Genomic DNA, 21743 nt, shown 5'->3' with positions numbered 1-21743 from the left:
CTTAACGACACTTATACTTCAGTGAGAGGACAGATTTTGCTTATGGATCCTGTTCCTTCTTTAAGTAAGGTTTTCTCTCTTTTGCTTCAAGATGAGAAACAAAGGAAGTTTGGAAAGAAGATAACCAGTGAATCCTCAGCCTTGGCAGTCAAAACCAATACTCCTTTCACTAAAGGATTCAACAAAGGAAAGTCAGGCAGACCTCAGTGTACCCATTGTGGGCTTTTGGGCCATGTGGTTGACAAGTGCTACAAACTACATGGTTATCCACCTGGCTATAAGTCTAAGAACAAAGGTCAACAAGGTGGAAATTCCTTTGTCAACACAGTTGCTGTTACTGATGTTTCTGAGGAGAGTGTCAGCCTTACTAGAGCAGAATATCAACAGTTTCTCAGTTTGTTGAATACCCAAGCTCACTTTGGTACACAAACACCACATGAGTCTTCTTCTGCAATTCATCAGGTTGCTACAATCATTACCCAACCATCCAAGGGTCTTCAAGGGCATGAGATGTCAGGTACTTGGTCTTCTCCTCAGTTTCCAAAGTTACCTTTCCATTCTTTACAATATTCAGTCTTTTCTTCTCATGTCAACACTTCATGTATTACATCCAATGACTGGATTTTAGACAGTGGAGCCACTGATCATATGGTTCACTCACTTCAATTTTTCACATCTATCACATCTGCAGTTCAGATTTCAATTCAGTTACCTAATGGAGCTGTTGCCAAAGTCACTCACATTGGCACAGTTCACTTGTCTTCTAATCTAATTCTAGAAAATGTGCTTTGCATTCCTACCTTTTCTTTTAACCTTGTCTCCATTAGTAAACTAACCCAGTCTCCATCTTGCTGTTGCATCTTCCTTTCACATTTCTGTTTAATTCAGGACTTGCAGCTTTGGAGGATGATTGGGTTGGGTAAAAAGCAAGGAGGTCTATATACTCTACAACCTACATCTTCTGCCATTCTTCCACAATCTGTCCTAGATATCATTTCCAAGTTCTCTCCTCTTAGCTCAGGTGTTTCTGTCCAAACTTGTAATGCTGCTTCTGTCATGAATGATTCTAGTCTTTGGCATTGTAGGTTAGGCCACCCCTCTGCACAAAGACTAGCTTTGTTGCATTCTTTTGTACCTGATGTAATTTCTTGCAATAATAAAAGTACTTTTGATTGCAATATATGTCCTCTTGCAAAGCAAAGAAGATTACCTTTTCCTACTTCCATTCATACTTCTTCTTCTTGTTTTGAATTGGTTCATGTTGATATCTGGGGTCCTTACTCTACTCCTTCTTTAAATGGCTCAAAGTACTTTCTTACCATTGTGGATGACTATAGTAGGTGCACCTGGGTGTTCTTGTTATCACAGAAATCTGATGCATCATCTTTACTTCCATCTTTTTACAATTTTGTGTTTACTCAGTTTCATACTCAAATTAAAGCAATCAGGTCTGATAATGGTCCTGAGTTTGCTTTACAATCTTTTTATAATTCCAAAGGAATTATCCATCAATTGTCTTGTGTAGAAACACCTCAACAAAATTCTACTGTTGAAAGAAAACATCAGCACCTTCTTAATGTGGCTAGGGCTTTGAGGTTTCAAGCTAATTTGCCTTTGAAATTTTGGGGTGATTGTGTTCTTACTGCCACATACCTCATTAATAGGATTCCAAGTCCCTTGTTAAATAATGTCACACCTTATGAGAAACTCTTAGGTCATCCACCTATTTATACACATCTAAGGGTGTTTGGTTGTCTTTGTTATGCTTCTTCTTTATGCAGAAACAGATCAAAATTTGATCCTAGAGCAAAGGTTTGCATTTTTCTTGGTTATCCACATGGTATTAAAGGTTACAAGCTATATGATTTGGCCACCAAAACTTGTTTTGTTTCTAGAGATGTCATTTTCAAGGAGACAGTTTTTCCATTCAAATCATGGTTTTCCAAATCTGTCCCACCTCATTCACCAGTCAATGATTCTATGTTTCCTTCCGTTCCTTGTGTTTCTGATCAGTCATCATCATCTCATTCTATTTCATTTCCACCTCCTCATATTTCCGCTGAATTTTCTCCTTCACTTGACATTTGTGATACTGCCGTGCCACCTGATGAATTCCCTGATCTTGTTTCTTCTCCACATTCTATTTCTGATGTTTCCATACCTTCTGATCCTACACCTCCTCCTGTTGAACCTGCTCTTCCCCTTAGGCATTCCTCTCGGGTCCATAAGCCCCCCACTTACCTTCAGGACTATCATTGCAATCTTGTCTCCGCTTCAATCTTGGCCTCCGCTTCCCTCCTTCCCTCATCTGACTCCATTGCTCCAAGTTCAGGTATTCTATATCCTTTATCCTCTACTCTCTCTTATGATAAATTGTCCACACCACATAGGGCTTTTTCTATTGCCTTGACCATTCATAAAGAACCTGAGTCATATGCTCAAGCTCTTTTGGATCCTAGATGGCAGGCTGCTATGCAAGCTGAGATAGAAGCTTTGCAAGCCAATAATACTTGGATAATGACTGCTTTGCCTCCTAGTAAAGTTCCTATTGGTTGTAAATGGGTCTACAAAATTAAACTTAAGGCAGATGGGTCTGTTGAGAGGTATAAAGCTAGGTTAGTGGCTAAAGGCTACACTCAGACTGCGGGCATTGATTTTTCTGAGACATTCAGTCCTGTTGTGAAGTTTGTTACTGTCAGGACATTGCTTGCTTTGGCTGCTGTTCAGGGTTGGCATCTTTCTCAATTAGATGTTAATAATGCTTTCCTCCATGGGGATTTGCTTGAGGAGGTTTACATGGTTCCTCCTCCTGGATTTGGCAGCAAGGGGGAGGTATGCAAGCTTCAGAAGTCTTTGTATGGTCTTAAACAAGCTAGTAGACAATGGTTTGCTAAGCTTTCTTCCACCATCATCAACCATGGTTTTGTTCAATCCAAGTCAGATTATTCAGTGTTTACCAGAGTTGATAAGGGCTGTATCATCATCCTCTTGATCTATGTTGATGATATTTTGATAGCTAGTAATGATGTGGATGCTGTTAATGCCTTCAAGAAGTTTCTGGATAACAATTTTAAACTTAAAGACTTAGGTACTCTCAAGTATTTCTTAGGTCTTGAAGTTGCCAGAACATCTAAGGGTTTGTCCTTATGTCAAAGGAAATTTACTCTTGATCTTTTATCAGATACGAGCTTATTAGCTTCTAAGCCTTCAAATGTTCCTATGGATCCATTTGTCAAACTGAAAAAGATGTGGATCTGCTTGTTGAGAAAAAGGTTCTCGATAACTGGCTAGGCAGAGATGAGGCAGTGGTTAATCTGATCAACGAACTTTGCCATCAAATTGTGGAAGGTAATCATTCTTGTTACCATGATATCAGTGAACGGATTAATGAGCACTATATGGGTTATTGGAGCAAACTCATGGCATCCCTTAAAAGTCAATATTTCCGCAATTTTTGGAGAGGCAATATAACTGTTGCTGGAATTCTGGCCCTGTTTTTTGCTTTCTGGAGTTTCCTTAGGCCCTTTGTCTCTCTTCGCTGAACATCTGTGGTTCAGCGTGTGTTTGTTGGAGACTTGGTGTGCTTTGCTTCTGATTGCTTTAGATCAGATGCAACTGAGTTTTTAATAATATGCTTGGCTTCTAGTTTACCAAATTTATTCATGTTGTAAGATTGTTATAGTCGTTTCAAAATATTATGGACTGGAGAATCTGTATTTTCATTTTTCAGCAAATAAAGCTCTATGCTCATGAGTTATCACATGGAATCCTACGACATGTACGCTAACATCATTATTCTTGTCTGCTTCAAAAATCTTTCCATTTCATATATAGCCAATTCGTTGGGCTATTTGGTTCGAGAAAGATGCTACGTCTACAATATTTTTACAACAAATTACAGGTAGTTAGTTGTTATTGGTTCAAATTTGAAACTAATACTAAGATTACTTTTTTGTCCCAACAATAATAACCAGTAACAACCTGCCACATAAGATTTATTGTAAAAATGTTGTAAAAATATTGTAAACATATCATTTCTCTTTGGTTCCTGGAATGTTGTGAACATTACAACAAGATTATGAAAATGTGGCATATTACTCCATTTAGTTTATTTGTGCATAACATTTTGGGAATATAAGATTATCCGGAGATTAACATCACAATGATTTGGTCTTGGTGATAACCTTATAGTACAATATAATAATTTATCTAAATGACAACTGACAAGAACGTTCATGCCATAACTTGTAATTATATCACTAGATAAAATGACCACAATATTACATCACAATATTAGTTTGGTTATTTTTTGGATTTCCTTTGTGTGGAAGGAAAGGCGGCTATTCCTTGGAATAAAATGTAATCATCTTCCTAGTCAAAGACATAATGTATTTCTGCTTGTCTACCATATTTAGGAATTAAAGTCTTATAAATAGATAGTGTAGCAAATGATTTGATAACTTTGGCCCAAGGGCCCTCCCCTATGGGGAGAGGAGACAATCTTAAAATTGAGCATGAAACAAAAAGAAAGGAAGATAAATTTTAGGTTTTCTCTAGGGAAATATTTTTGGGGTGCTACAAACATAAAAGTTGTTGTATCCAAGGCAAGTGAAAATCTTAGGTGAGTTCTATTATTCTCTAAAGAGAAGATGCATTGTATTTGGCATAGATCTCAAGTTAGGCATAATCTTGAGAAGATATATTAATTTATTTTATAATAATGAATTTATTTAGAGTTTGTCTCATGGTTTTTTTCTTTTTGAGATATAAATGATTTTCCTAAATATGTGATTATGTGTGTGATTGATATCTTGACACATCAATTGTTGTGATAAAGTTTTTGATTGATTAAAATTGTTAGTAATTTTCTTAATTCAAATAAGACTAGATTAGGATTCAACAAGTGGTATCAAATTTAGTTGATTTATTGGATTATTTCTTGTGTGAATTATGAGATATCTAGGATCAGTAGGTCTTGATGGAATTCAAGAGAAGATTATATTTGGTCCAAGTGTGCATGAGTATGGGTTAAGATATATAATTAGCGATTTTTTTTTTTCAAGAAAAAGTTTGCTTTGATTAAGTTGGAGCTATCTCAAAAGGAAAAAAAAAAAAAAAAAAGTTGTGATAGAATTTGAGTTAAAGGAGATTTTGGTGAAATGCTTTAAATTCCTATTGTGACTTGAAAAGTTAATTGATTTTTTTTTTTTTTTTTTTTTTTTGTCAAAGAAAGAAAATCTAAATTGTTTTTTTTTTTTTTTTTTTTTTGGTTTCTTTGGTGTGGAAAAAAAGTTATTCCATAGAGTGGAAGAAAAGACTATTCCTTGTCAAATAAGTAATGAAATAGGAAGTCTTACAAATAGACAATGATGCACAAGATGTTTTGACCCAAGATTGCTTTTCTTAGAGAGAGAGAGAGAGAGAGAGAGAGGGCGAAAAAGAAAAACATAAGACCACGATGTTTTAGAGAGAGCTGACTGAATTAAATGAATTTAAAATTAAACAATAGAATTGAAATTTAGGCAAAATTAGAGAGTGCAATTTTTAATCGATGGGGTTAATGGGTTTTAGGTACTTTTGTGAGTGTTTTTTTTTTTTTTTTTTTTTTGGGCTGAATTAATGGGCTGGTTGTTTTACAATGCAGATGGTGTCATTATCATACCCACACATTAATTCGTCAAATGTAAAAAGCCCATTAACACCCAGTTGAAAACCCAACAAAAAGACAGACCCTATCGCCCAAGTTACAGAGAAAGGGAAAGCAAAGAATGTACAACAAATTTTAATTTTTTTTTTTTTTTTGGAGAGAATATACAACAAATTTTTGATAGACTGAAAAGAGAGTTGGGGGGCAGAGCAAGACTGCAACTGCAAGAGCTAAAGCTGGAGACGGCAAAGTTGAAGTTGGATTGCAGATGGAGGAGAACGAAGGCGGCGGTGGTGGGACTGGGACTGAGACCTACAGCCACATCTAGTGGGCCCAGTTGGGGTGGGCCATATCTTCCTTCAAAAGAGGCCACGCCGACGACTCTCCGTCGCCTCCCTCTTCGTTGGCGCCATCGCCACCGCCGCCGTTTCCGTCCTCCACGTCTCCGGCATCCACAAGGTCCGCTTCTCTCTCTCTCTCTGTGTGGCATTTTAGGGGCTTTTTAGTCTTTCCAATATCAAGTCAAGGGTGTGAAATAGTGCGGAACAACTTAAATAAATAATTCATGTACTATTTATGAGAAAAAAAGAATCATACGAAACTGCAACATAAACCATTTTCATTACGAACAACTAAGGAGTATTGGTCGTTGCTTAAACTGTGTCTTTTTTTTTTTTGTAGTTCATCTGACATGATTGAATATGTTATCTCCATATTTACTTTTACTACTTGTGTAAGATGGGTCTTAAACAATCTTCTATATGTCTCCTTCAAGATTCATATGATAGAAAACTTATGGTCTGTTTAGAAATTTAGAGAGGGAGGAGAGTAACGAGGAAGAAAGTAAAGGGAAAGGAGTAATTAGCTTTTCCTCTTGTTTTTAAAATTAGTAAAAGAGGAAAGGAGTAATTAGCTCTTCCTCTTATTTAGATTTTTTTTAAAATTAGAATGGAGAGGAGAAGAAATGATTAAAATAGACAAATTTATTCCTATTTGAAAATGAATTTGCAACATTGATCTATGATTAATTTATTAGAATATTTTTTTTTGACAATTTTTGTTATGTGAATTAAATAATCAACATTAGTATATAATTAAATATTTTTCTACTTTTTTATTATATTAAAAAAAAATCATCTTTAATTGATAATAATTAAAATAAGAAAAAAATGTTTGGTTTGTTTGTTTAATGAAAACATCAATAAGATATTGAATTTTGACTATTTCAATAATTACAGCCATCCCTCTAGGTTGAATACTACTGCTAGGGCTTACAATGACATTGAAGCATAAGAGTTTTGGTTAATAAAAAAAATCTATTCTAGCTAGTTGCAAATAAAGATGCTATGATGTTTGAAATTTGATTATATTGAGGTGATCAGTGGTGGGGTGCATTGGAATCCATTTGAGGCCTGTTCAAAATTGGACTAATTTCTTTAAGGTGGTGTTCTCAGCTTGGATCAGCATGGGTATGGAGGACAAGGTGTTTCAGAAATTAAATAAAAATGGTTGTTTTAGTGCTCATTTGTATTATGAAGTATTATTATGAAGCATTATAAAGGAACTAATACGTTTTGGGAATGTACCAGTGCTCAGAAATGTTAATTAGAATCAGGGTTGTTGAAAAAGCTCTCGTTGGGCCGGCATATGCTGTTCATTGAAGTGGTGAGAAAGTTGTTGCAAACACTTGACACACTGAATCTGAAGCCATTTTTCATGGCTATATGGATGTAATAGAAATGCTCAATGGAGAGGAGAGAAGAATCAACAGGCACAAGCTCCGTTCCATTGAAATGGAACCCACCACATCTCATCATTTTAAGATGAACAGGGCACTGGCCAACAGAGTGAGCTTTGGTATTGTTATTAGAGACAGCAATGGAGCAGTTATGGTGGCTTGCAGAGACCAGCTTCCTCTCAGGGTGATCAACTGCAGATGGCAACCAACTTATCACTGAAAGCCATGAACTTCAGTTAAGATATTGGAATTGTGGACCTGGTTAATGGTTACCGAGTTTGCAAATAGCTCCTTGCACTGCTCAACTCAAAGGAACCTTGCCTATTGGAGATTTCGGATTTGCTGGAACCTATTTGATCTTTTTGTTGCATTGATCAATACTTTAACATGGTTGAATTCAATTGGGGAATCTAATAGATTAATTTAATTTTGCCAGAGATTAAGGGCTCCTATGAGGGTGATTTTATATATGTGGACTTCTTTTGGAAAGTTATGATAGAAAATTTTATGAAGTGAGTATGTTGATCCATCATTGCTTTGAGAAAACATAGTGGTAGCATCCAACTAGTGACCCATTTGACAAGAGTACCATCAATGTAATAAGGCGAAACGCGTATAAAATAATTTTTAATTTAAAGAAACAGACAATATGTTAATTAGAATAGCAAACGTGAGAATTTTAGCTAGTATTTTTACTAAGACATTGTTATGAGGCTGATGTTAATGCTCTTGAATAGGTCCTAAATCTTCTTCTAACTATGGCAATGGTGCACATTCATTCACGTTGGAATTTATCATGTGGTGCTGAATGTGAGTGTCAAGGGTATCTCTCATGAGTCATGGGGCACTTGGTCCTACTTTGGTGGATTTTGAGCGGATAAGTATCAAAATGCTTTCTGAGTGGAGGATAAAAAGTACTTTAATACCTATTTACAAGAATAAGGGTGATATTCATAACTATACAAATTACTGTGAAATTAAACTTATGAGTCACTATAAAACTATGGAAAAAAAATGATCGAGTATAGGTTAAGACATGAAACAACAATATTGGACAATCAATTTAGCTTTATGCCAAAACGATCTGCCCATGAAGCTATTTTCTTATTTAGATGTTTAATGGAAAAATACATAGAGGCTTGTAAAAATTTTAATATGGTTTTCATTGATTTAGAGAAGGCAAACGATAGGATCCTAAAAAGGGTTATGTGGTGGGTTTTGGAAAAGAAAGGAGTTCATCTGCAGTATATTAAGTTGATTAAGAATATAAATGACGAAGTTGTAACTAGTGTTAAAACAATTGGAGGAATCACAATTTCCTATCACCATATGTTTGTATCAAGGATTAGTATTAAGTCCATATCTCTTTGTGCCAATGATGGATTAGCCCACTAAGTCAATTCAATAGGAAGTCCTTTGGTGTATGTCTTTTGCTTATGATATAGTTTTATTGAATAAAATTAGAAGTGGAGTTAATGCCAAAGTAGAATTTTGGCGAAGCGCTCCAAAATCTAAAAGCTTTTGATAAGATTTGATGGTCAAGAGATACTAAATAGTGACAATATCTTAGATCAATAATTCATAAATGCAGAGAGATCGATGAAGATTGAATTATAGGATAAGAATAGGGTGGATGAAATGGAGAAAAATATCAGAAGTTTTGTATGATCGTAGAATACCTATTAAGTTGAAGGGAAATTTTATAAGACTATTATATGACTAGCTTTGCTTTATGGTTTCTTGAACTATTAAAAAGTAACATATTCATAAAATTTACCTATGCCCTTGTCGTCTGGCCTTAGCTTATTTCACTTGATTTGTTTATGATTAGTTTTGACTTCAAAATAACAAGTCAGTCAATCTTAGCAATGGCAAGATTTTTACTTGTGGCACTTTATCTAAGCGTTGTTCTCTACCCAGCTCATAAGATATGAGTGACACCGTAAATTAATCTTTTCTTCGGTAAACAACAATTACAATGGTCCTTCTTATGACCAATCTATAGCAAGTCTTCGTTTTACAATGAAATTGTAAAACCACACCAAACGATAGTCTTCGTTTTACAAGTCTTTGTTTTACAATGAAATGCTAAGTCAGGAGGAATTCCTACCATCAGATCTGATGGTAGGAATTCCTCACAATCTGATGGTAGGAATTCCTCACGACTTATCACATTGTAGGCCAAAATGGTATTTGCCTCTTTCTCACAAATTTTCCAGCATTTTGCCCTATTTCTTAAACTATTTAGGGAAATGTCCCTGTTTTGAAACTTAATTTTCTAAAAATCGAGTTTTAATTTAAAACTCAATTTTTGGACAATTGAGTTATAGCAAACTGAAAATTAAAAAAAAAAAAAAAAAAAAAGGAACTTTCCTTGAAAATATTTTTGTGAAACTCGAGTTCCATGAACTCGAGTTCTTTGAATGGAACTCAAGTTCCAAAAAAAATAAATAAATAAATAAAATAAAATAAAATAATTTCTAAGTTCAAGTTCGCTATAACTCGATTGTCCAAAAATTGAGTTTCAAAGCAGGGGCATTTTCTTAAATAGTTTCAGACATGAGGTATTTTATTGGAAAGTTTGTGAGAAAGGGACAAATGCCCATTTTGGCCTCATATTGCAAGTTTGATGTTGTAGGTTCAATCAACAGTATGTCTCACCTAGTGTTGGGGTGGTCCAATGCCATGCACAACAAGGTTTAAGTGGGCCGGAAATAAGAAAAACACCTACAAATCCCATATTCAATAAAATAATAAAAATATATTAAAAATGTCATTAGTGAGGGAGATTCCATTGAAAGGGTCGGTTATCTATATTACTATTTAAGGAGTTTCTCCTATTTAGATTTCTCATTTTCTAGTTCAAAAATGCCCCTATACCCCAATGTTTAAGTAGAAACAAAATTATAGGACAATCCGGCAAAATGCAATTCTAACTCCCACTAAAACATTGCCAAAAAAATATGACCACTCTCCTAATAATTTTCAAATTACTTTATCCACTTATAAATTAGATTCTCAAAATAAAAATCATATATATAAAATAAAAACACATTTTTTTTTCGCTAAAAAAAAGTCTCATCACACACGCAAAGCGCGTGTGATGAGGCTAGTTTAATTTAATTGTGATTTTCTTTTTTTGAGATATAGTTTGAACTTATGACATACACTCCTAATGATTGTTCATTATCATCCAATGATTTTTGGTGTTGGTAAATCACTTATTTTACGAAAAGAGACTTTACTAGATGAGTTAACTAAAATTCAAAATTATTTTATTTTATTTTTTGATAAGAACTGGAACTAACATTTAATTGTGAGTTATGTTCACAAAACAAGATGCCAATCCTAGCAATTGCATAATATTATATTGACGCATGGCCCTTTATCTTATCTCTTTTTTTTTTTTTTTTTTTTCCAAGTTTTTTAAATTTTTTTTTTTTTTATAATTACCTTTTTAAGGTTATATTAATTGGGTTTGGTTAACAGGAACAGAGTTTGACTATAAACTTGGATGTAACGTAATACTACAATTTCGACTAAAAAAGTGAACATGATTACATATTTTGAAAATCTAATAATTAGATTATATGTTCTTTATGCTCTTACCATATATGTCAAATTTTGTGTCAATCAGATATTATTTATTATATGATTCATAAACTTAATTTTTTTTTTGCATAATACTAAACTATAAAAACTTGCAATTTAAATAAATGATTGATGACATGGTGATTGAATTTTAATCTCCTGAAAATTTTGTAAGTATGAAGGATATAAGAAGAAAATTTAATCCAATGGTGAATTTGTCAAAATTCATATTCAATAAAAAGATATTGAGTGAAATTGAAGCTTAGGCTATAACCAAGTTTGTAGACAAATTTTATGAGGTTAACGGATGCTCTTATTGTGTTTGTTATTGAACTATTTTAGAAAACTAGGTAGGGTGGCACGTGCAAGGCACATGCTACCTCTTAAATGTGATGTACCTCTTAAATGTGAAAATTAAAATAAATTTTCTATTTGAAGAAATATGAAACTATATACATAAAAAATGTATGTTACACAAAGTTAATTTTATTTGTATGAGAATTTTAATAGTTAATTGTAAGGGCAGTTTTTGGGGCTCAGGCCCAACAGGTGGGTGGTTCTGGCCCAAAAGTCCCTCAACAATGAATTTGTAGAGAGTAGGTTACAGAACTAGGTCTTTGACAGCGGAAACGCAGTTATGAACAAGCCATGCAACCAGTTGGACGTAGGGATATTCCTCCAAGCTTTTGGAATAACAGTCCGTGGGGCTGTATCTTCTGCTTTTTATCTCTAACTCCTTTCTCTTTTTCTATCTTTTCTTCTTCCTGCTTGCGATCCTTTGGCCATGGGGATCTCCCTCTCTTATATAGCATCCTTCCTAAGATCACGACCCTACACTTGTTAATCATCTGGGCCTCTACTTGAGTGCCTGTCCCATAGGACATCCTCCCTCTTTTCTGTGAGTTGCACTGGCCAAGATAATTCTGTGTTCCTGTCCTTTCCACATTAATGCGGCTGGAAAAGTAGCTCCTTGGCATTTAATGCCGCAATCATGGTTGCCCCCCTCCCTGAACGTTATGCACTATTCCTTCGTATTGGATGACTTTTCGCCATGTATAGGGTGCGAATCGGACACACACTTGGCGAGTCCGAGGAGGTACTCCTCCTCGGACGCCCCTAAGCAGGCCCAGCCCAACATGGTTGGGTTGGGATATCCTATGCCCATGCCTTTTCTTCTGGTCGTGGTTGAGCTTAGTACATGTACTATGGCCCAACGTCGACTGACGGATTTTACCCCCACAATAGCCCCTCAAAATTCCTGCCTTTTTTCTGGGTCCGAGGAGAAAAGGCGGGATTTTGATACTCAATAGACAGTTCGTGGTGAATCACGGCTTCACACGTGTAGGGGGGGAGCATGCCTTCATGTGCCTCATTAATGTTGAGGGCATTTAATGACCCAGGGAAAAGTAACCACAGCTTTCGAGGTTTTACACTCGTCCGATCCAATGGTTGAAGGCCGAATCTACGGTGGACAGCGTTTCACTCGCCTTAGACGTAAGTGCGTCTGTTCAACTTCTTCCGAGTATAATAGGTTTTGAGGGCGTTTGTCCCTCACTTTTGACGAGCATTCCAATATTCAGAACGTCTCAGGGCTTTCTCCTTCAGTCCGTTCTTACTTCCGCTGCCATTCTCTTGAAGACTCCTTCGAGCTTCTTACCCGTAAGTGCGCGCTTCTTCTCCGTTACTCTCCATTAATCATACTGCCTTCAAGTTGTTTTTAGGATTAGAGGGGATGGGTAGGCTTGAGAAAATGGTAGATTCTCCGGCCGGTATGGCGGGCTTCAGGGCGAAGTATCGTATCCCACCGGAGGTAGGTTTAGAGTACTGTCATCTGGAGGACATTTTGATCAAGCAGAAAACAGGGGAAGTCGCAATTCCAATGATAGCCTTCGTGGAAGGAGGAATGACTATTCCAATGGGGAGAATAACTAGGGATCACCTACGTGGTCATAGATTGGCCCCCCATCAATGCACCGCTAATCTGTTCCGGATCCTAGGGTGTGTCGAAACCCTGAACGATCAGATGAACCTCGGCCTCTCATGGCACGACGTGGTTCATCTTTACGAATGCCATAGGCTCGGCGACACATACTATCTAAAGTCCAGGACTGACGAAGTGAGGTTGATATCCTGCCTTCCAAAGTCCAGCAAAGGCTTGAAGGACGACCATTTGATCGTCTCCGGACCATGGCATGACGGACCTCACTGTCTGACTAGGGAGGGAAAGCCAGGTGGGGTGTCGTAGAACTAGATTCCGTGGGGAGGACTTTAGTTTCAAGCTCCTCCCCCTCCTTTTTCTTTTATTTTAAATTTGTTGGCTTGGTTGCATGTCTCCTCGGACTAACATAAACCTTTTAACGGCCTTCGCAGACAAGGAGCGAACATCCCCTCGGCTGAGCCTGGTCAATATCCCGGCCCTAAATTACCTCCTGAGGTCCGAGATCTTCGTTAGCGAGGACGGACAACTACGGTCGGCTCCTTTGATTTTGGACTACACTCCACTCACTCGAGCCCAGGTGGAAGCCAGACAAGCTATAAAGGCTGGCAGCCCGAGGTTGGCACGCATTGATGTTTCCATACCAGGGTTTCTCGCTGCCACAGACTTGCCTCCTATTCAGTTACCTCCCCAACGTGCCTTTCCCCCAGTAGTTATCCAAGAGGAGGAGGCTGGCTCTTCACATTCATCCTTAGAGGATCAGATAGACCAGTTTCAATTTACTGAGGAAGGGGAGGCTTCGGTCAGAGTAGTAGAGCTCTCCGACTCTGACGCTGATTTAGACCGCGCCTCAGCGGCTCCTGGTACTGGTTTGGTCATCGCACAACCTGATATCAGCGAAGACACAGAAGAAGAAAAAGGAATGGATCTCCAGCCGAGGACTGGCCTCAGGGGTCTTCTATCTAACAGGTCCAAGGGGCAGACCTCCAAGGAAGTCTCGAAGGGACAGACCGTCTCCAAAGCTCCCGTTCCTCCTCCCCCTCCCTCATCGGATGCGGCGCTGCTGCCTATGCCTAACTTAAGGCGAAAAAGGCCCGTAGAAGAGACGGAGGAGGGGGAGGTTGCCCGTGAGAAGGCCGGGCCTAAAAAGAAAGGCAAGGAAACGAAAGAGCCCCAAGAGAAAAGGACCAGGTCCACTGAGAGCCGAGACAAGGCGGCCATTCTGAGGGGACCACGAACATGGTCTCCTCGGATCGAGTTAGATGGCGCTCCAATCCTCTGGGATGCGACCCTATGGGAATCCCAGCGAGAACAAGCTTCGTTCTTGGCCGAGGCGCTGCAGCAACCTCTTCTCTTGCCCCGTGACATGGAGGGTCTCAGGAAGACTCGTCAGCCAGAACTTTTCATGTCACTAAAGAGGGACATGGCCATGGTAAGTGGAATCCTCTATCTTGTCCTTGTACTGAGTACCCTCTTATCGTCTTGTTTTGATATCGTCTTCATTTTCGTTCGAGCGCAGGTCACTCAACAAATTTATGTTGCTGAGGAGTGGGCCAAGAAGGCCCGTGAGGATATGCATAGGGAGGCTCAGTCCCGTTCTGCAGCTGAGAGGGCCGCTGGCGATCTCAAACGAGATTTTGATCGTCAGGGTAATGAACTAAAGGAGGTGAAGAAGGCCAATGCGAGTGCAGAGGCTAGCCTGAAAAATGCTGAAAAGCAAGCTGACAAGCTGCGCAAGCAGCTCCGTCACTCTGAGGAAAAACTGGCAGCGGAGCAACAGGCGGTTTCGGATCTTAAGGCTGAGCTTGCAAGGACCAAGGAGGAAGCTCGCTTGTCCAGGGAGGTTGCCAAGAGGGCTGTGGCGGCCTCTTATGAACGTGGAGTCCACGATACTGAGGAGAGACTGGCCGAGGAAGTTGCCACCATCTGCAGGGAATACGTCACTTCGACCTGGGGCGTGGCCATGGATCGGGCAGCCGTCCCTGCAGATTCTGATCTCAGGAAAGCTGAGAACATCTTTTTCCCTGCGGAGATACGTGAGATTCCTGGCGAGGTCGCCTCCACTGAGCCTCCTCCAACAGACTCCTCTGTTCCCGAGACTGGGGGCACGGAGCAAGCTACGCAGGGCCAGTCACCCGAGGACAGTCTTCGCATCAGCGAGATCCTTGCCCAGGCCCAGGAAATCGCCCCGGAGAACCCAGCAGCGGATGATCAGCCTGCCCCGACTCAAGGCTCTTAGGGACGTAGTATAGGAATTCGCTTGTTTTGCTTTTTGTGCCTCGTTTTGTTTGATCCTTGCTAATGTTTGTGAACCGGGTTACTTTTGAACATTAAATGACAAAAGTTATTTCATTTCAGATATCGTTGCTTTATTCTATTCTGTTTTCATCATGAATGGATATTGGTTTTGCCATTTTACTGCTGAAAGTCAAGCAATAATGAATGAAAATGTTAGAATGGCGATACTTTATAATTGGGCAAAAACGATTACGATGCTGACTTCTCCCAAGTCCGTGGTTAAGAATCCGCGCAGGACCTGGGCTCCCTTTAACACTTATTGAGAATCGTTACGTGGTTAATTTCCCCCAAGTCTGTGGTCCGAGGAGCCATGCAAGACTTGGGTTCTGTTTAACACTTATTGAGAATCGTTGCGTGGTTAATTTCCCCCAAGTCTGTGGTCCGAGGAGCCATGCAGGACTTGGGTTCTGTTTAACACTTATGGAGAGTCGTTGCGTGGTTAATTTCCCCCAAGTCTGTGGTCTGAGGAGCCATGCAGGACTTGGGTTCTGTTTAACACTTATGGAGATTCGTTGCGTGGTTAATTTCCCCCAAGTCTGTGGTCCGAGGAGCCATGCAGGACTTGGGTTCTGTTTAACACTTATTGAGAATCGTTGCGTGGTTAATTTCCCCCAAGTCTGTGGTCCGAGGAGCCATGCAGGACTTGGGTTCTGTTTAACACTTATGGAGATTCGTTGCGTGGTTAATTTCCCCCAAGTCTGTGGTCCGAGGAGCCATGCAGGACTTGGGTTCTGTTTAACACTTATTGAGAATCGTTGCGTGGTTAATTTCCCCCAAGTTTGTGGTCCGAGGAGCCATGCAGGACTTGGGTTCTGTTTAACACTTATGGAGATTCGTTGCGTGGTTAATTTCCCCCAAGTCTGTGGTCCGAGGAGCCATGCAGGACTTGGGTTCTGTTTAACACTTATGGAGATTCGTTGCGTGGTTAATTTCCCCCAAGTCTGTGGTCCGAGGAGCCATGCAGGACTTGGGTTCTGTTTAACACTTATTGAGAATCGTTGCGTGGTTAATTTCCCCCAAGTTTGTGGTCCGAGGAGCCATGCAGGACTTGGGTTCTGTTTAACACTTATGGAGATTCGTTGCGTGGTTAATTTCCCCCAAGTCTGTGGTCCAAGGAGCCATGCAGGACTTGGGTTCTGCTTAACACTTATTGAGAATCGTTGCGTGGTTAATTTCCCCCAAGTCTGTGGTCCGAGGAGCCATGCAGGACTTGGGTTCTGTTTAACACTTATGGAGAGTCGTTGCGTGGTTAATTTCCCCCAAGTCTGTGGTCCGAGGAGCCATGCAGGACTTGGGTTTTGTTTAACACTTATGGAGAGTCGTTGCGTGGTTAATTTCCCCCAAGTCTGTGGTCCGAGGAGCCATGCAGGACTTGGGTTCTGTTTAACACTTATGGAGATTCGTTGCGTGGTTAATTTCCCCCAAGTCTGTGGTCCGAGGAGCCATGCAGGACTTGGGTTCTGTTTAACACTTATGGAGATTCGTTGCGTGGTTAATTTCCCCCAAGTCTGTGGTCCGAGGAGTCATGCAGGACTTGGGTTCTGTTTAACACTTATTGAGAATCGTTGCGTGGTTAATTTCCCCCAAGTCTGTGGTCCGAGGAGCCATGCAGGACTTGGGTTCTGTTTAACACTTATGGAGATTCGTTGCGTGGTTAATTTCCCCCAAGTCTGTGGTCCGAGGAGCCATGCAGGACTTGGGTTCTGTTTAACACTTATCCCAAATAGTTGTACAGTAAAATGGTATCAAGTATAGTGTTTTTCATTAATAAAAGTACATTTTCAGGTTATTTACATTCCACGGGCGTGGCACTACATGTTCGTCCAAGTCTTCCAAATAGTACGCTCCAATGCTAGCCGCTGATGTGATACGGTATGGGCCCTCCCAGTTTAGTCCAAGCTTTCCCCATGCAGGGTTCCTCGCGTTGCCCAAGACTTTCCTCAGCACTAGGTCCCCGGGCGTCAAGGGTCTCGACTTCACCTTGGCGTCATAGCCCTGCTTGAGCTTTTGTTGATACTGAGCTAGGTGCACCATCGCGCATTCCCTTCTCTCTTCGAGGAGGTCCAGGCTTTTTTCTAGAAGCCCGTTGTTAGCAATGGGGTTGAATGTAGTAGTCCTCTGGGAGGGAAAGTTTATCTCTAATGGGATGACAGCCTCGGCCCCGTAGGTCAACGAAAAGGGGGTTTCTCCCGTGGATCGGCGGGGCGTGGTGCGGTACGTCCATAAGATATGGGCGAGCTCTTCAACCCACCTCCCTTTCGCGTCGTCCAACCTCTTCTTCAGCCCATTCACTATGGTTTTCTTGATGGCCTCTGCTTGTCCGTTACCCTGCGAGTAGGCTGGTGTAGAGTATCGGTTGACAATCCCCAGTTCACTGCAATATTCCCTAAAGGCCTTGCTATCAAATTGGAGGCCATTGTCCGAGATTAGGGTGTGTGGGGTACCGAACCTGGTGACGATGTTTTTCCAGATAAACTTCTTGACATCAACATCCCTAATGTTTGCCAGCGCTTCAGCCTCGACCCATTTCGTGAAGTAATCGGTGCCGACGAGAAGAAACTTCTTGTTCCCGGCAGCTTTGGGGAACGGACCTACTATGTCTAGGCCCCATTGTGCGAATGGCCAAGGGCTGGACAATGGGTTAAGTACCCCACCCGGCTGATGTATATTCGGAGCAAACCTTTGGCATTGGTCACACTTCTTCACATATTCCAGAGCCTCCTTATGCATGCTCGGCCACCAGTAACCCAGCGTCATAGCCTTGTGGGAGAGGGACCGGCCCCCCGTATGGCTCCCGCAAATCCCCTCATGCAACTCCTCCAGAATGAGTTCAGTAGCCCCTGGGTGCACACACAGCAAGTATGGCCCTGAGAATGAACGTCTGTAAAGCTTGGAGTCCTCGAACAACCAGAATCGAGGAGCTCTCCTCCTGATTTTGTCAGCCTCGACTTTGTCGTCCGGTAAGGAGTCGTACTTCAAGAACCGGACAAGAGGGTCCATCCAGCTTGGTCCCTCACCGACGTTGTGTACCCGAATACCGTTAGCCTCCTCTTCCGTGGGGCGGCAGAGGTCCTCGACCAAAATAACCCGCGGAAGGGGCTGAGCCGAGGAGGTGGCCAATGTTGCCAGAGAATCGGCGTGGGTATTCCCGCTTCTGGGTATATGCGTTAAATGGAAGTCGTCGAAGTGGGCTTGTAGGCATTTAGCTCGAGCAAGGTACCGTTGCATTCTTTCATCTTTCGCCTCCAATTCCCCGCTTACTTGCCCCACTATGAGTCTCGAATCCAAGAATATGCTCGCGCATTTTCCACCCAACCTCCGGATCATGGACATCCCCTCCAGCAGTGCCTCATACTCGGCTTCGTTATTCGTTGCTGGGAATCCCAGTCTCAACGACTTTTCCAAGGTTATACCTTCGGGAGAGATTAGAACGAGCCCCACCCTAGAGCCCTTTTGGTTTGCTGCACCATCGATGTATGCTCTCCACTTATCGTGTTCTTGCAGAGAAATCGTGCTGACCAATTTCCTATCGTCACTCGGTGATCCCGACACTTCCACCCCTTCCAAGGTAGGCTCCGCAAATTCAGCTACCAGATCGGCGAGAACTTGACCTTTTATGGTGGTGCGAGGCATGTATCTGATGTCGAAGGCGCTCAAGATGGTTCCCCATTTAGCTACTCTCCCCGTGTAGTCGGCGCTACGGAGGACTGATTTCAGTGGAAGTTGGGTTAGCACAACCACTGTATGTGCCTGAAAATAGTGGGGGAGCTTCTTTGTAGCTTGCACGACAGCCAGTATTTCCTTTTCGAGGGGGAGGTACCAGGTCTCCGCCTCCTGTAGCGACTTGCTTACGTAATACACGGGCCGCTGCGTGCCGTTGTCCTCTCGGATTAGTACTAGGCTCACCGCATGAGCGGCGACTGCGATGTATGCATACAACACCTCATCGGCCTCGGGACTGGACATGATCGGTGGTCGGGCGAGGTATTCCTTGAGCTGTTGGAATGCTAAATCACACTCTTCAGTCCACTCGAAACCCTTCCACTTGTGCAATAGGAGGAAAAAAGGTCTGCATCTGTCCGCTGAGCAGGAGATGAAACGGTTTAAAGCTGCTATCATGCCGGTAAGCTTCTGGACATCTTTAGGATTCCGAGGAGGCTGCATACTATGAATGGCCCGTATTTGGTCGGGGTTAACCTCGATTCCCCGGTGGGTTACCATGTAGCCAAGGAATTTCCCCGATCCCACTCCAAATGAGCACTTGGATGCGTTCAGTCGCAGCTTGTATCTTCTCAGGATTTGAAACACTTCGTCAAGGTCTCTGATGTGGTCAGTCACCAATTTACTCTTTACTACCATATCGTCTATATACACCTCGACAGTTTTTCCCATCTGTTGCTTAAACATCCTAGTCATCATCCTTTGATAGGTCGACCCGGCATTCTTCAGGCCAAAAGGCATAACCTTGTAATGATAATTGCCAACTGGGGTGACAAAAGCAGTTTTTTCCTGGTCTTCGGTGGCCAAGGATATCTGATGGTAGTCCTGGAAAGCGTCCAAAAAACTCATTCGGGGATGCCCGACAGTTGCGTCTACCAGTCGGTCTATCCGCGGCATCGGGAAAGGATCCTTCGGGCAGGCCTTGTTTAAGTCCGTGAAGTCCACGCAGACCCGCCATTTCCCGCTCTTCTTCTTCACCACGACTGTGTTCGCCAACCATTCGGGGTAGAATACTTCCTTGATAGCCCCAGCTCTCTTCAATTTTGCGACTTCCTCTCTCACAGCGTCCGCATGCTCCTTTGACGGGCGCCGGGGAGGCTGCTTCTTTGGTGTAATAGCCGGATTAACGTTAAGGTGATGGCGTATTAGGTCTGAGTCAACCCCGGGGGCTTCGTAAGGATCCCAGGCGAATACGTCCTCATTTCGTCGTAGAAAATTAATTAGCGCCGACTTTTCCTGTGCCGGTAATTCCGAGCCAATTTGGAAAAATCTCTCGGGGTCTGATTCGACGAGCACTTTCTCCAGCTCTTCACAGCTCACCTCCATGGCCGGTCCTTCATTACCCGTAGCTAGGACCGGGGTCCTTGATTGCTATAAGCTATTCCCGGCTGAAGTGGAGGGTCCGCTGCTTGATCGTCGAGAAATTGCCGATACCATGCATTGCCTGGCCATTCCTTGGTCCCCTACTATCTCTTTGATTCGACCCTCTGACGGATATTTCACTTTCTGGTGCAGGGTCGACGACACAGCCCCTAGTGCATGAAGCCATAGCCGTGCCACAATGGCTGTGTAGGGGGAGTATGCGTCCACCACGATGAAGTCCACTTCCACTACTTCTGAGTCTGTTTGCACAGGCAACCTAATCATGCCTTTCGGGATGACGACTTTTCCCTCAAAGCTAAGCAGGGGTGATTCGTATGGCGACAGGTCTTCCTGCTTCAAATTCAGCCCCTTATACAAGTCTGGGTACATCACCTCCACGGCGCTACCCTGATCAACTAACACCCTCTTCACGTCATAACCTCCTATTCTGAGTGTCACGACTAGGGCATCCTCATGGGGTTGAATAGTTCCCTCCTTGTCCTCCTCCGTGAACCCAATTAATGGCAGGGCCTTCTCTCTGGCTCTCTTGGATCCCCTTTCGCCTGGCTCTGTCGGAAACCTACCCACTGACATTATTCTGAACGGGCCCGAACCGATTCTCCCAGGTGCGGCAAGAATGACATTTATCGTGCCTATGGGTGGCCTTAAGGCGCTTTGCCTGGTATCGACATTTGACTGCTCAGGGCGGTGCAACAGATGCCTTAGCTTTCCTTCTCGGACAAGTCGATCCAAATAGTTTTTCAGGTTCCTACATTCGTCAGTGACGTGACCAGGCTCTTGGTGATACACACAATATAGATTCTGATTGCGTTTTGAAGAGTCGCCTGCCATCCTATTCGGCCACTGAAAGAAGGGTTCGCGCTTTATCTTCTCCAGGATCTCGTGCAATGGTTCTCGGAACACGGCGTGGACTACCTGAGCCCCTGTAGATCCAGATTGTTCCATATAATCTCTCCTCGGCTTATTACTGTTACTGAAGCGGTCTGACCTGAAGTCCCTCCTCTCCTGAGGGACAAACTTCGCCTTTCCCTTCCTAATCTGCTGGTCCTCTTCGACCCTTTTATACTTGTCTATCCCGTCCATGAGTTGTCGCACGCTGGTGACTGGTTTCCCAGTGAGAGACTTTCTCAAGCTATGCTCTATCGGCAGGCCCCTTTTGAAGGTACTGATGGCGACGTCATCGTGGTTTCCTTCTACCTCGTTGTACGTCTCCCAATATCTGTCCGAGTAGGCCTTCAGCGTTTCTCCTTCTCGCATGGATAAGGATAAGAGGGAATCGAGGGGCCGAGGGACTCTAGTGCTGGTGATGAAGCGGGAACCAAAAGCCTGTGTCAGCTGTTTAAAGGAGTCTATGGAATTCGGTGGGAGGGCATCAAACCATCTCATGGCCAGGGGTCCCAGGCTAGATGGAAACACCTTACACATTAACG

The 21743-nt window shown here is 42.0% G+C and overlaps 1 long non-coding RNA gene across 2 annotated transcripts; it reads left to right on the top strand.

Annotated features, from left to right (window-relative positions):
• Window positions 1-5665: 5665 nt before the first annotated feature.
• On the top strand, window positions 5666-7917 carry LOC126723168 (uncharacterized). Of its 2 annotated transcripts, none has more exons than XR_007654181.1 (2): window positions 5666-6106; window positions 7237-7917. It is a non-coding gene; the product is annotated as an uncharacterized LOC126723168 (long non-coding RNA). The 2 variants fall into 2 exon arrangements; XR_007654182.1 differs by having other exon boundaries at window positions 7102-7917.
• Window positions 7918-21743: the final 13826 nt, after the last annotated feature.

The sequence above is a fragment of the Quercus robur genome, chromosome 4 (assembly GCF_932294415.1).
Source record: "Quercus robur chromosome 4, dhQueRobu3.1, whole genome shotgun sequence".
In the NCBI taxonomy this organism is placed as follows: domain Eukaryota; kingdom Viridiplantae; phylum Streptophyta; class Magnoliopsida; order Fagales; family Fagaceae; genus Quercus; species Quercus robur.
The sequence above is the reverse complement of the archived record's forward strand: the minus strand, read 5'-3'. Positions and strand labels throughout refer to the sequence as shown.